The 13,508-nt window shown below is 40.3% G+C and overlaps 1 protein-coding gene across 3 annotated transcripts in view; it reads left to right on the top strand.

Annotated features, from left to right (window-relative positions):
• The first annotated feature begins 5,013 nt into the window (after positions 1-5,013).
• The window catches only part of LOC145984086 (uncharacterized), a 129,974-nt gene continuing 121,479 nt past the window's right edge, over positions 5,014-13,508 (top strand). For 2 of the 3 annotated variants that reach the window (XM_083117491.1, XM_083117489.1), the window contains exon 1: positions 5,014-5,284. The gene's annotated coding sequence lies outside the window, so the exon portion shown is untranslated. The remainder of the gene's footprint in view (positions 5,285-13,508) is intronic. The other variant, XM_083117492.1, reaches the window with a different exon arrangement.

Genomic DNA, 13,508 nt, shown 5'->3' on the forward strand with positions numbered 1-13,508 from the left:
AAACAATTTTAAAGGAGTTATGATCGATTTATTTTGCTGGTGCGTGAAGCGGCGTCCATCTTGAATTTATGGGCCCCTAGAAAACTTGGGGCCAGTATGCCAGATGTCTACCCAAGAATTTTTCCTTCCTTTAGGCATGCCCAAACTAGGGCTGGCCAAACGGATCCGGATCCGAAAAATCCGGATCCGGATCCGAAAGTTCCGGATCTGGATCCGGGTCCGAAAGTTTCGGATATGGATCCGGATCCGAGAGTTTCGTATCTCAATCCCATAATAATATTACCGCACCTTAAAAGGTATTAAGATCTTCGATTACAAAGAAATTTTTCATTAGTTAGTCCTACAAGAATTTTTTTCAAGTGTTGTTCCTAAAATACTTTGCTACGCATCGGCTAACACACTCGTGCACAAAAAAAATCTTACTTGTTTAACATAAAATGTCAGAGGTGATTTTGTAAATGCCATTGAAACGAATATGTATTCATTCGAATGTACTGGAAATGGAAACACACATAAATGTGAGATTTCCATTCCAGGATGAAACCTTTAACACATATAACAAGATAGAAATGTTATACAAAAATTATACAATTGTTCTACAGTTATAGTTTTACAAATTAAAATAAAACATTATAATATATGCAGTGTTATATAATTACAAAGTGTAAGACTAACAAGGGAGGTTATGTAAGTGTCCCCCTCCGATTTCCATGAAACTTGGCAGGCGTATAGAGGGTCCCAAAGGAAGAAATACGTTTTTTTGTTTCAGCTAAAAAACTGTTTTAGGGGGCAAAACACCCTCGAATGTCAAGATGAGGACAAATTGAAGTAAGGATCCGACCCCTGTGTCCCTCCGATTTCCAGGAAACCTGGCAGGTGTATAGTGGGGCCCAGTGGAAGAAATACGTGTTTTTTGTTTCACCTAAAAAACGGTTTTAGGGGGCAAAACCACCTCAAATGTCAAGATGAGGACAAATTGAAGTGAGGATCTGACCCCTGTGTCCCCCTCCGATTTCCATGATACTTGGCAGGTGTGTGTATAAACGGGCCCAAAGGAAGAAATACGTGTTTTTTTTTGTTTTAGCTAAAAAACGGTTTTACAGGGCAAAACCCACTCAATTGTCAAGATGAGGACAAATTGAAGTGGGGGATCTGACCCCTGTGTCCCCCTTCGATTTCCATGATACTTGGCAGGTGTGTGTATAAACGGCCCCAAAGGAAGAAATACGTGTTTTTTTTGTTTCAGCTAAAAAACGGTTTTAGGGGGCAAAACCCCCTCAAATGTCAAGATGAGGACAAATTAAAGTAAGGATCTGACCCCTGTGTCCCCCTCCGATTTCCATGAAACTTGGCAGGTGTATAGTGGCGCCCAATGGAAGAAATGCGTGTTTTTTCGTTTCAGCTAAAAAACGGTTTTAGGGGGCAAAACAGTTTGAAATGTCAAGATGAGGACAAATTGAAGTAAGGATATGTCCCCTGTGTCCCCCTCCGATTTCCATGATACTTGGCAGGTGTGTGTATAAACGGGCCCAAAGGAAGAAATACGTATTTTTTTGTTTCGGCTAAAAATCTGTTCGAGGGGGCAACCTCCCCTCAAATGTCAAGATGAGGACAAATTGAAGTGGGGATCTGACCCCTGTGTTCCCCTCCGATTTCCATGAAACTTGGCAGGTGTATAGAGGGGCCCAATGGAAGAAATACGTGTTTTTTGTGTTTCAGCTAAAAACTGTTTTAGGGGGCAAAATCCTCTCAAATGTCAAGATGAGGTCAAATTGAAGTAAGGATCTGACCCCTGTGTCCCCCTCCGATTTTCATGAAACTTCGCAGATGTATAGAGGGGCCCAAAGGAAGAAATACGTGTTTTTTTTGTTTCGGCTAAAAATCTGTTCGAGGGGGCAGCCTCCCCTCAAATGTCAAGATGAGGACAAATTGAAGTGGGGATCTGATCCCTGTGTTCCCCTCCGATTCCCATGAAATTTGACAGGTGTATAGAGAGGCCCTATGCCCCCTGGTTCTTCCTATGCCATATTTACTTGGTTTCGGGGTCAGATCCTCACTTCAATTTCTCCTCATCTTGACATTTGAGGGAGGAGGGCCTCTATACACCTGCCAAGTTTCATGGAAATCGGAGGGGGAGACTTAGATCTCCCTTGTAAGTGTATTAATTAATTATAAATCGCGCACGCGCGCACACACACACTATATATATATATATGTATGTATATTATATATATATGTGTATTAGCATGTAACAATATGTTATAAACACATTCTTAGTTTCCAAAGAAGCGCATGTGGGATGGCAAAACGGTTCCGGATCCGGATCCAAAACGCAAAATTCTGGATCCGGATCCGAAAAATTTTAGTATCCGGAACCAACCGGATCCGGATTTCGGATCCGCTAGGATCTGGATCTGGCCATCCCTAGCCCTAACAGGATCAAAAGAGAAAATTCGTTCACCTCAAGATTTGTGCGGGTCTTATGGCCAGGGACCGGATTAAGAATGGTGCGAATCTCTCTGGTCTCTGCCGGTGCTGAGAACAGCCTAACGCTTGCGAACAGGCAGACAGGTCCAACGACCTGTACTTTACCCCACTCTTGAAGATCTGGGTCATAACAGGACCTTTTTCCAGCCCCCATCCCCATGTTTACAACACGGCAGGGTTTGTCTGAAGTCATCAAGAATCTTGCGAGTGTCCAGTGGCGTGCTCAAGAAGGGGTGGTGAGGATCATAATTCTGCTTAGGCTCAATATTCTTTTTAAAAAAAGAAGAAAGGAGAGGCAGGAAAATATAGCAAAATGAGGACTTCAGGAATGACTACTAAAAAGTAAATCCTGGGCACACCACTTGAATGTCTGCTATTTTCACTTGTTAAGAGAAAAGCACAGATATGAATCTACTTTTCATTATCAAAACAACAATTGGCGGCGAACCATAAAGGTTCTCCTTACCTTTAAACGCGACAATTAAGGTGTTTGAATTTCAGTTTCCATCATATTTAATAATTCTCGTCGTATGGGATAGAATTATGTGTCTTATGTAGTCGTAAGGAGGTCTGTGGTATGAGCTTTTACATTGAATTGGCAATGACCTTGGCGTTTGTCACAGAGAAATATTGTGTCCCCCCCTCTCCGTTGAAAGATCGACCCTGATGTTTGGAAAATCTTGCGATGACTACATAAAAATGTTATGCTTCGCCACTGAGAAAAATCATGAAATGCACTAACAGCTTGATCTTTTGCCATTACCATCAGTATGCGGGACACTTAGCTAAACCATTGCCATTTGCACAGTAATCATGTCTATAGACGGTGCTAAGGTTATTAAATGCCACTCTAAATTTCCTTGTTTGGTGATGGGAAGCTAACTTGTTTACTCTATATTCCTTGGTAGCTGGCTGGCTAGTAAAAGTCCACACTCTGTAAATTCACAAACTGCATGAAATCAGAAAACGAAAATATATTTCCCTCTCGTTCTCAGAAAACCTGTTTCACAACCACTCCCGACCTTTCTTTGGTGGAAAGAACTCCAGTGGGCGAAACAATCTTCCTCCTATTTACTGCGAACAGCAAAAGTAGACTGCCGCGCCATCTGTTGACGGAGTATAGTACTGCAGTTTCCAAACGCAGAGCGTTTTAAATATAGCTTACCGGTCTGTTGTAGGGGTGAGCGGGATCCCGAAAAGTCCATCTCGACAAAAAACATTCTGTCCCGCACACCCCTAGTCTGTTCCCTTCTTAGTCTGTGCTTTCACCAGGTTAAACCACGACGTCACCAATTTACACCAACCTCAAGAGCTACCGCGCTTTCCAGAATCCACCAGTGGACGCTCTGGTGCACGCTTCAGGTTTCCGTATTTTACCGGTGCGCAGAACTTTCACCAGGTTAAACCATGACGTCATCAATTTACACCAGCCTCAAAAGCTGGGTGCGGCTGGTGAATCAAAATGACGTCGTCTGCACTGAAACGTGTTCTGTTTCATGATATGAGTTCTGTAGGCAGTAGTACGGAATGTTACGCCGATTTGTTGCACGGAGGCGAATAAACTGATTGCAAGTATAAACTGTCGACATTTTTAATACTACTGCTTCTTCAGTTGCACGGAATGTGAAATAAAGTATTCGATGCATCAAAACATGCGTCCGTCTGGTATGCAGGAAAGCATCTGTTGGCAATATTCGACATTTTTACAAAATAATACAACTGAATTTCGTAGTGCACAAAATAAGATGTCGTTAAGTGAAAATATCTAATATTTATGAAATATCTTCTGTGATTTAGTCACCATCAGTGATTTTTTCCTAAGAAACGTGAATATGCGCGCGCATTCCGAATCTAGCTTCCATTTGCTGCAGCATGAAGCTTTCCGTATTTCACCGAATTTGACGTCATTTTTGGTGCACCAGTCTAGGGGTGTGCGGGATCCCGAAAAGTCGGGATCAGGATCGGGAAAAAAAAATTCCGTCCCCATCCCGACTTCGGGAAGTGAATTCCCGACTTTTCGGAATCCCGATCAGTCGGGAAATACCGAATGGTCATTTTAAAAAGTCGTTAATTCTCGACGTTTTCTGCATTGTAAATGTCTGGAACGTATCTGAAATTGTTGGTTTTTCTACCAGAAATGCAAAAACAATCACTTAATGTGAAAATGACGAGTAAAATTCGAGATTTCCAGAGCTTTTGGAAATTTAGAACATTTCCCGTCCCGAAAATTTGCATACTTTGTCGGAAAATTTTGAATTTTTCCCGTCCCGAATGTTGGGATTTAAAAAATTCCCCGTCCCGACCACGTCCCAACCCAAAAATTCTGTCCCGCACTTCCCTACACCAGTCAGATGCACGCAGGTGAATTCTGGAAAGCGCGGGGATGGACAATTTGCACGGTAATACTGTACACAATGCACAGGAATGGATAAAGAAGAAGTTCTGTCAACGCATGTGAAGTGTGAAAAGAAGAAGAAGAAAACCAGCAGAAGACAAAATGAACTTCGTGCCTTCAACGTTGTGAAGACTTCAATCTCTACGTATGACTTAATGAGGAAATTATTTTTTGAATCGGGGAAAAAATTGTGGAGAAGGAAATATTCTAAATGAGAAATATCATACAGCTCATGTGGACACATTGAATCACTGAGTTTGACTTAACCTGGGTTGCCAAGCCGATTGTACGTAATTATCTTGCAGTAATCCTATATTTAGCCTAGCCTAGAGAATGCGAAGTTATAAGACCGCTTACGCATCTTTGGATTCAAACTAACGCTTGCGATGTATTAAATAGCTTGTGAGTAATTATGAAATATATTATATTTATTGTTTTAAAGCATAATGATGTGCTACTGAAGTGTTGTTTCAAACTGTGCATCTATGATTCCACATTAGCAATGACATTATAATGCTACACGATCAGCTTGTGTGCCTGCAGAGCATTATTTGTGTAACTTGGGGTAAAACGCTAATTGGTGTTTGCAAATGAAGACACTGAAATGTCTTGTAGCGCATCGCCCATCCCTGACGGAATGAATGTTTGATTCGTTTGCTTAGGGGAAACAAATAATTTCATAACAAATTACGTCAGAATGTGAGAGCCTTTTCGATAGTGTAATCAATCGCTATTGCTGGCTTTTTGTGGGCTTGGATTTCCAGGGGGCTTGGATTTGATTCCAAGTGGAGTCACATTGAACAGTTCTTCGAATGCTACTTTGGACTGTAGCCTCATTAACTTTTATTAAATGTTAAGTATCTCCGAAACACGTGATATTCCTTTATTTTCTTCTTTTGCACATTGGTACTTACGTATTCTGCATTCCTAAGGATTCATCAAGGTGCCATTTCTTTTTTTTTCACGGAAATAATCTATATTTTCGACGTATGAAGTAAGTTTTGTTCGTTTCTTTTTCCCTTCAGTAACACGCTAAATGGCGGTCACAGTTTCACTACCGTAGTCGGCATGCAGTGTTTCCACCCCACTCCACCAAAAAATACCTACGTAGCCCCACGAACCATTCATACATAACCCCACGGACCATTTCTGGTAAGGTTAGGTTAGTAGGGTCACGTATAGGTTACAATAGTTAAAAATTGGTTTCGAAAAAAATATGCGTAGCCCCACTCACCATTCTCGCATAGCCCCACAAACCATTTGCGGAAACGTACCTTCTTCAGTTACAAAAACACGTGTTTGGAAACACTGACTGGGATTGACTGGGATTACGTCATCACACACAGGCTACATCCACCTGGAAGTAAATGGATGCAAGAGCTTTCGTGCATCGGTCGCACATTTATATCGAAAAATAGATAATTTACCGGCAAAATTGAATGAACGATGCGAGAAAACACTTCCCCGAATTTCCACAATCCTAAAGAAACTGCATTCGGTAAGTAATTTCAAGTGTAAATTTGAAGAAATGTGTTTCGAGGATACTTACATTTTACCACACTTTTAACCCATCTTTTAATTGTAGGTCCAATGTCGATTAACCAATCTGAAGGTAGTGAGGACTAAGTTTTCACGCTTTGGTTTCAGAATTGGAGAGATGCGATTCTCCCTATCATATATCTTTTATTAAATTAAATTCTTTTCCAATAAAATCCCAGTAAGGTAAAATTAAAATTTGCAAATCTACAAAAATGCCATTTTTTTTAGCCCACTGTTTACATATTTTTAAGGCCATTACCCATCCCATCGAGTATTGAGTGTTGACAATTGTGTTTATGATTTGCTCACCATCTTGCCACCAAATTGTCTGAGCTCAAACCTTGCCCTGAGTATGGATGTTTGGGAACGGTTCCTATTGTTTATTACTACTTCGGTATGGTCCCAACACCTCTCACTCATTTATTTAGTCTCTTTTAACATTCGTACTTACCTATTTTGCATTGCAAAAGCTTCTTCAATGTGGTATTTTGCTTTTTTCGCTTGCGAAACGCACAATATGGCGAGACAGCTTGACTAGCGTGCTAGATCATCAGTGGGTATGCAGTATTTCCAACCTTCTCAACTGAAAAATCCCCACGAACCATGCATGCGTAGCCCCACAAACCATTCACGGATAGCCCCACAAACCATGCACACGTAGCCCCACACCAGGGGCGTGCCGTGACCTTTCGTGATAGGCAAGCGATGGGTGAATTTTTCATTTCGGTTAATTATAACAATTTCAAATATAATATAGGCCTACACACATCCCTACTTACAATAATGTGCATAATGGTGACGTATCGGGCTTGAGTGTGTGAAGTGCATACATACCGTAAAATCAAATCTTCGCTGCACGGTTTTTAAAGAAGGAAAACAGCCTTTCGATATAACTTTTAAATTCCAACCATGAATAAAATTATGATTTACCTGATATTTGAGGGCAACTGTAAATTAAATTACGTTCTTCTTTAACCCTGAAAATAAGAAACATCCTATTAGCATAAAGTTTCGATCTTAAATAAACGGACGGGTTTCGGTTTCTTACTTGGCTAGAATTATGAATCATGACTTGTCTTCAGTTGGATGCAAGCGCAGATGTGATTCTGCGAACGTTCATGTCTTTGCACTGCATTATAAAAATTGCTCAAGTCACTCACCGTAGCCTGTATAGTTCCATCAGTGGCGTGCTCAGGATTTTCGAAAGGGAGGGGTTATGTATACTTTTTCTTGGTAGTCAGCCCTCATTTTTTCATATTTTCCTACCTTTGACGTTCTTTTTTAGGAATACTTGGCGAAAGGGGGGTTATAACCCACATCAACCCCCCCTCCCCCTTGGGCACGCCACCGAGTTCCATGGTCCTAAATTTGTATTGAAGAAAACGCATGGCCAACAAAATAATTTATTAAGATCATTGCTGCCACATAACCACATAATATTATTGTACCGAGATGTTTTAAACTGCCTAATGAAAACTTTCCCATCTTTCTTAGTTGGTTTGGTTATGAACAATTCAGGACACGGTCGCTCATGGTTCACAAGCTCCAACCTTTCACGTTATGTTCTCGAACTGAATGGTTTTGAAAGAAGGCCCCTAATAATCAAGTCCTTACCTGCAACACTGCAAATCGATGGCTCGTCTGGTATGTCAACCATGGCGAAATTTTCAATCTAGAATCATACTTTACATCAGGTACAAAAACATTACACAAAGAACAGAAAAAAACAGCACAATATCACAGTAAAAAACAACATGCATCCGCAACACCCACGCTTCTTCCGTTTCACCCTACCTGCAGTTGCAGTGTTACATACCCTCCATATTTCCGAGTAACTGACTACATGACGGTTATGTTCAAGTACTGGCTGTGATTTCATTTCTTATAAATAGCATACGTCTGGTGATCACTGGCTAACTTCATAATGTAATTTGTTAATTACTATAGAGTTTCAAACATGAAAATCGTACCGCGTGAGGTGGTGGTACGGATGCACAGAAAATTCTGGAAGTTATCAACCTTGGGGCCAGTGTGGATGAATTCTTTCCAACACCCTTGCCAAAGACAGATGCGGTCTTGGGGTTGCTTACCCTCTGTCTTTTTTCTTCGTGAACGGGGATGGACAGTGACCATGCAAGAACTGCATAAGTCACTCGAAAAGCGGGGAGAAAGGCGAGCAGTCCTCTTCCTCTAACGCGGTCAATCGTGCCGCATCGCCCAACGTCGTCAAGGGTGCAGCCGGTTTATGTTTCAAGCCAATAGAACAGGAAATAGGGGAAATGAAAATTCTGTAATGTAAATATCTCATAGTAAATAAATTCCATTCTAACGTGTATAAAGGCATTGAAAAACACGTACTTAAGATATTAAAAGTGTTTTAAAAAGCAACGCAAGCGGCGCTTGCCCCGCCTTTCCTTACCGCACGCTTCTGCCCCACACACCATTCACAGATAGCACCAATTCATGAATAGGCCCACAAACCATGCACGGCAAGGTGTTGAAGCAGATTATTGAATTTAAATAAACAAACACAACGAATCGTATCAGCCAGTCCTTCAAGATTAATAAGTTGTATTGCATTTCTGTGTGTAGCCAACTAGATGTCCAAGATTCTGAAGTAATCGACATTTGATGTTGCCACCGAAGTACCTGGGTTCTAGTCCCAGTTTGGGCAAGGATATTCTTTACGAGTGTCCTTCATCTATATTATCATGCATCCTCCTCATTGTCTTGATTACTTAAAATTTGAAGAAAAGCGGCATAAAATAACAAATACAAATACAGGTGTGTGGATATACATATATGTGTAAACAGTAAACACACACGCAAACAAAATTTATTGCACATACTTGTTTTCATTACTCTGTCTCATGAGTAAGATTTTATGTATATGTATCTTGTTTCAGTTTGCATTTCATGCTGCAGATAATACAAATTATGAAGTACGATAGCATGCACAGAAATGTTTATGTCGACCTTTGGTTAGTAACAATGTGCATCTACATATTCTTCCTTTTTTCACATTCGATCACTGGTTTTAATATCGCAACAAATGTGAGGATGCGAGTCAACAAAATACACTCCAGATCTGCGCTGCGACACATGCTTGTATTTCCACGAGCATCGCACATTCACGACTCTTTTAACAGCACGAAGAGTCACAGCACAGTCCCACGACTCTTTCCCCATCGTTCGTTCGTTCTCGACTCTCCTGGCAGCTCGAAGAGTCACAGCACAGCACCACGACTCTTCTCCCACCATTCGTTCACAACTCTCGAGATGGCACAAAGAGCCATGGAGCACCTTAACGACTCGCTCACCTTAGTGACTCTTCTCCTCCCTCATCATTCGTTCTTTACTCGCAAGCTCTCTTGCACAAGGCGAGGTGGTGGCAGTCCTCGTTAACAGCTGTGTTTAACAAATTTATATCGCTTGTGAACATTGTCCATGTCCATCTCACGTAGCTGTTTGTAGTTTTACAGTCATTGAATATATGTTTCTGCCAATATCATAGTGTATAATGTATGATCGAATTTCTATAAAGCGGGTCATGTTATACGTATAAATATATTATTTTAATGTTGCTTTTGTTAGTAAAACACATTAACACGTAGAGTCGTGGACAGTTCTGGCTTGTAACAACCTCATTAACATTTAATGTTATCATTACATCCCAGACGTGTTCGTGATGGTACCATGAAAGCGCTTTTGTCAGTCAAAATTATTTTTAATTCCCCTTTATGCTCAGAAACATTAATCGGGACTGAAGCTACATTACAAAGTGTGATTTAATGCGCAAGATGCTCCCACCAGGGATCGAACCCGAGACAGGAAGGATTGACAAAAGCAGAAGACAACACTATGCAAAGTCAATTGTGCATGTTCTTTGTTTATTAGTTTTAAAGATTTTTTTCCTGGCCAGCTTGAAATATTCTTGGTTCGAGTGACATGCTATTAATGGCGTCGCTCGCCTTTATTATGTCAGATTTTCTCTAATGAGCATAAGATGTGTGAGATTCTACACAGTGTATGTGTGTCGTATTGTTTCATTAACTGGGGTTGTGCGCTCTCTGCTCACAAGCGAGCATGCTCGCGAGTGCGACTCCTTCATTCATTCATAGAGTCGTGGCACACTTTAACGGCACCTTCCCCTCTTCATCGTTCAAAGAGTCATGAAAGTGTGCTGTGATCAGCTGTGACTCCCTCCCCTCTCACAGCACGTTTCAGCCCGCCTCGCTTACAACTCTTTAAGTGAAACAGAGAGGAACCCCTTGCCTTCCCGGCTTCCACCTACCACTTCGGATGCATCGTCTTGTCTTCTTTCAAAAAGACTAAGGTGCATGCTCCCACCGTCCACGCCGCAAAATACGTGGAAGAGAAAGAAGGAAATATTTGCTTGACGGGAAGGAGTCCTAGCACACATACAACTCTTTGAATGTGCCGTTCATTTCTAGTGAATGAGTCGTTCACCGCTCACAAGAGAGTTGTTACTTTTGAACTACTCTTTCAGGAACGTCCCATCACTACGCAGGATTTCATCAAGGGGTGGGTTATTTCTAAAGCTTTCTGCAAATTCACATTACCATTGTTTTATTATACTTTAATTAAATAATAATCATCACCATAATTAATTAATAATACTTATATTTATTAATTAGTTGAATTCCTACAAATGAAACTAATACCACTACTACCATTAAGTAGTAGAGATCTACATAAATATAGTATTTATGAAAGCAATAGAACGAAATTTCTTTGTAGTAATTCGATTTTGACAAATTCTAGGAGCATTTTTTGTTTCTTTGTTACAAAATAATTGTCTACTCAAGGAGGTGAGACATTTTAAGTGTGAAGAAAATCCATAAAAACAAGAAAATATATTAAAATACATTGAAATAATCAAAGTATGGAACTCATCCAAGGAGCTGTGGTGGTCTGGTTGGTAGGGTGTCTGAACCACGTGGGAGATCAGTGTTCGGTTCCCGGAATTGGTTGGAATTTTTCAGCTCTCGTCTCCGCATAAATGTCCTCGATAATTCACATCTGGATTGTCTCGCTGTTCTTACCAACAAAACATTTTACAGTAGTTAAGCTTATTGTTGTTTGAATTGAGAAATTTAAATGTGCAGGTGTAAACAATGGGAAGGTGGACTGGTGGCTGTGTATTCTTGTCCGCCTAGCTTTTATCTATACATTACCCACTTACAATGAACCAAGAACTTTCTTTAGTTAATGCTCATTGTTCACACACACAAAAAATACATGTTCATTGAACATTGATACAGCTGAAATACAAAACAACTTTCTTTCTCTTTTAAATAATAGGTGGCTTCATATTTTATTTTCAAGGCATTCACTCTGCAAGACGTGTGTGTTTGGAATGCTCTGCTTTTCTCCATGTTGCATGGGAATATTATTATCATTAGTACTAGTATTAGTATTGTCGCAGATCTTTGTGATAAATTGGCCATTTTTAATTTTCTCCACAGCATTTTTCATAATATTTCAAAAACTCAAAAACAACCCCCCCCCCCCCTTGTGTACGCCACTGGTCAGCCAAAGTTCTGCTTGTTTAATTCAGCAGTAATCATTGTATATATGCACTTCTAACATGGTTCGATTTCTATTCTGGTCTTTACACACATACTTCTTCACTGGCATAGTGATTACGTACTGTGTGTTTAGTGTTTTCCCTTTCACATACTTCAGTCTGCATAGGTCTTTTTGAGCTCCCATTAATTCACTGTTTTCTGGGATACAGACTGCTGCTGCTACCATGTCACGTAACATGAGGTGCAAAGGGGTTTTGTGGCAATAATGCTTTCATTGTTAGCATTGGTGTAGCGCAGTTTTTGTCCCCCCCCCTGCAAGTAAAGCCCTTTAGTGAAAAATATTAAGAATTGATGATGCCAGAGGAGTACGAACATAACAATAGTTAGCTAGTGCCCCCTCCCTAGAGTTGTGCAAGAAATTATTTTTTACCTCAAATACACTCCACCCACCCAGGCCCGTAGCCAGGAATTCTTTGCAGGGGGGGCAAAGTCAATCCTAGAGGGCGCAAATTTTTAATATATTGTGTCACATTGGCAGATATAGCAGGGTACACAGAGGCATTTGCCCCGTCCCCAAAAGAGATAAGTAACACAAAAGAAATGATATCTTGAAACTGCAACGAAAAAAAAAAATCGAGCAACATCAAATAGCAATATTTCCATATGACCTTTCCAGATTGCTAAAGAATATGAAGTTTAACATAAATAGGCTAATAAGGACTGTATCTACTTGATATTTACAGGTCGATAATGTTAATAGGCGATTAATATGTACCAACAGATTTCGGCCTCTCTGCAGAACTAATTAAGGGAGCCCTTTATAAATCATGCTTCATAATGATTCCCTCTAGTTTCCAGTATGCAAGATTTTTACGCACAAAGGAATCTAACGAGAATCCAACAACACCATTGCGCTGTGTTACTCAAGAAAAATCGAATTAATTAAATAATAATGGTTACATATTATCTACACTTTGATGAATTGTGTAAAAATTTTTAATACATTTTTTTGTACTTGCTAAAACATTAAAACATGGGTGTCTTAGTCCACCACGGAATCTATTTCCTTCAAAGGGGGGACAGACAATGTTTGTCTACTGGTTACGTTAACCATTTTGCAAAATATTGTGTGAATTGTATCACATTATAGTTGAAATGCATGTAATGACACCTGACAAACAAATAGGAATCCCTTGATTGATCAATGAGTTCTTGGATTACAGGACGCCATAGCATTCTCCTTAACATTTTTTTTCATATAGATCGTTTGGCTCCCAGGGCCGACTCCCGCCACCCCATAGATATGGCTCTGAACTTGGAATATAAGAATAGAAGGGAATGCGAGCAAAGCGAGCAAGAGAATTTTAGGAAATGTATTTTTATTTGAATAAAATTTGAAATCTAGGGGAGGGCAATTGTCCCTCTGTCCCCCTTGCAAGTGTCCTTTGCCATCTGGAAGAAGAATTCAAGAAACACGTAAAAACTAATTCCATCATAAGTATCCAATTGTCCTGCTATTCTTAGATTCTCCTAGT

The sequence above is a fragment of the Lepisma saccharinum genome, chromosome 2, assembly GCF_977018435.1.
Source record: "Lepisma saccharinum chromosome 2, izLepSacc3.1, whole genome shotgun sequence".
Classification (NCBI taxonomy): domain Eukaryota; kingdom Metazoa; phylum Arthropoda; class Insecta; order Zygentoma; family Lepismatidae; genus Lepisma; species Lepisma saccharinum.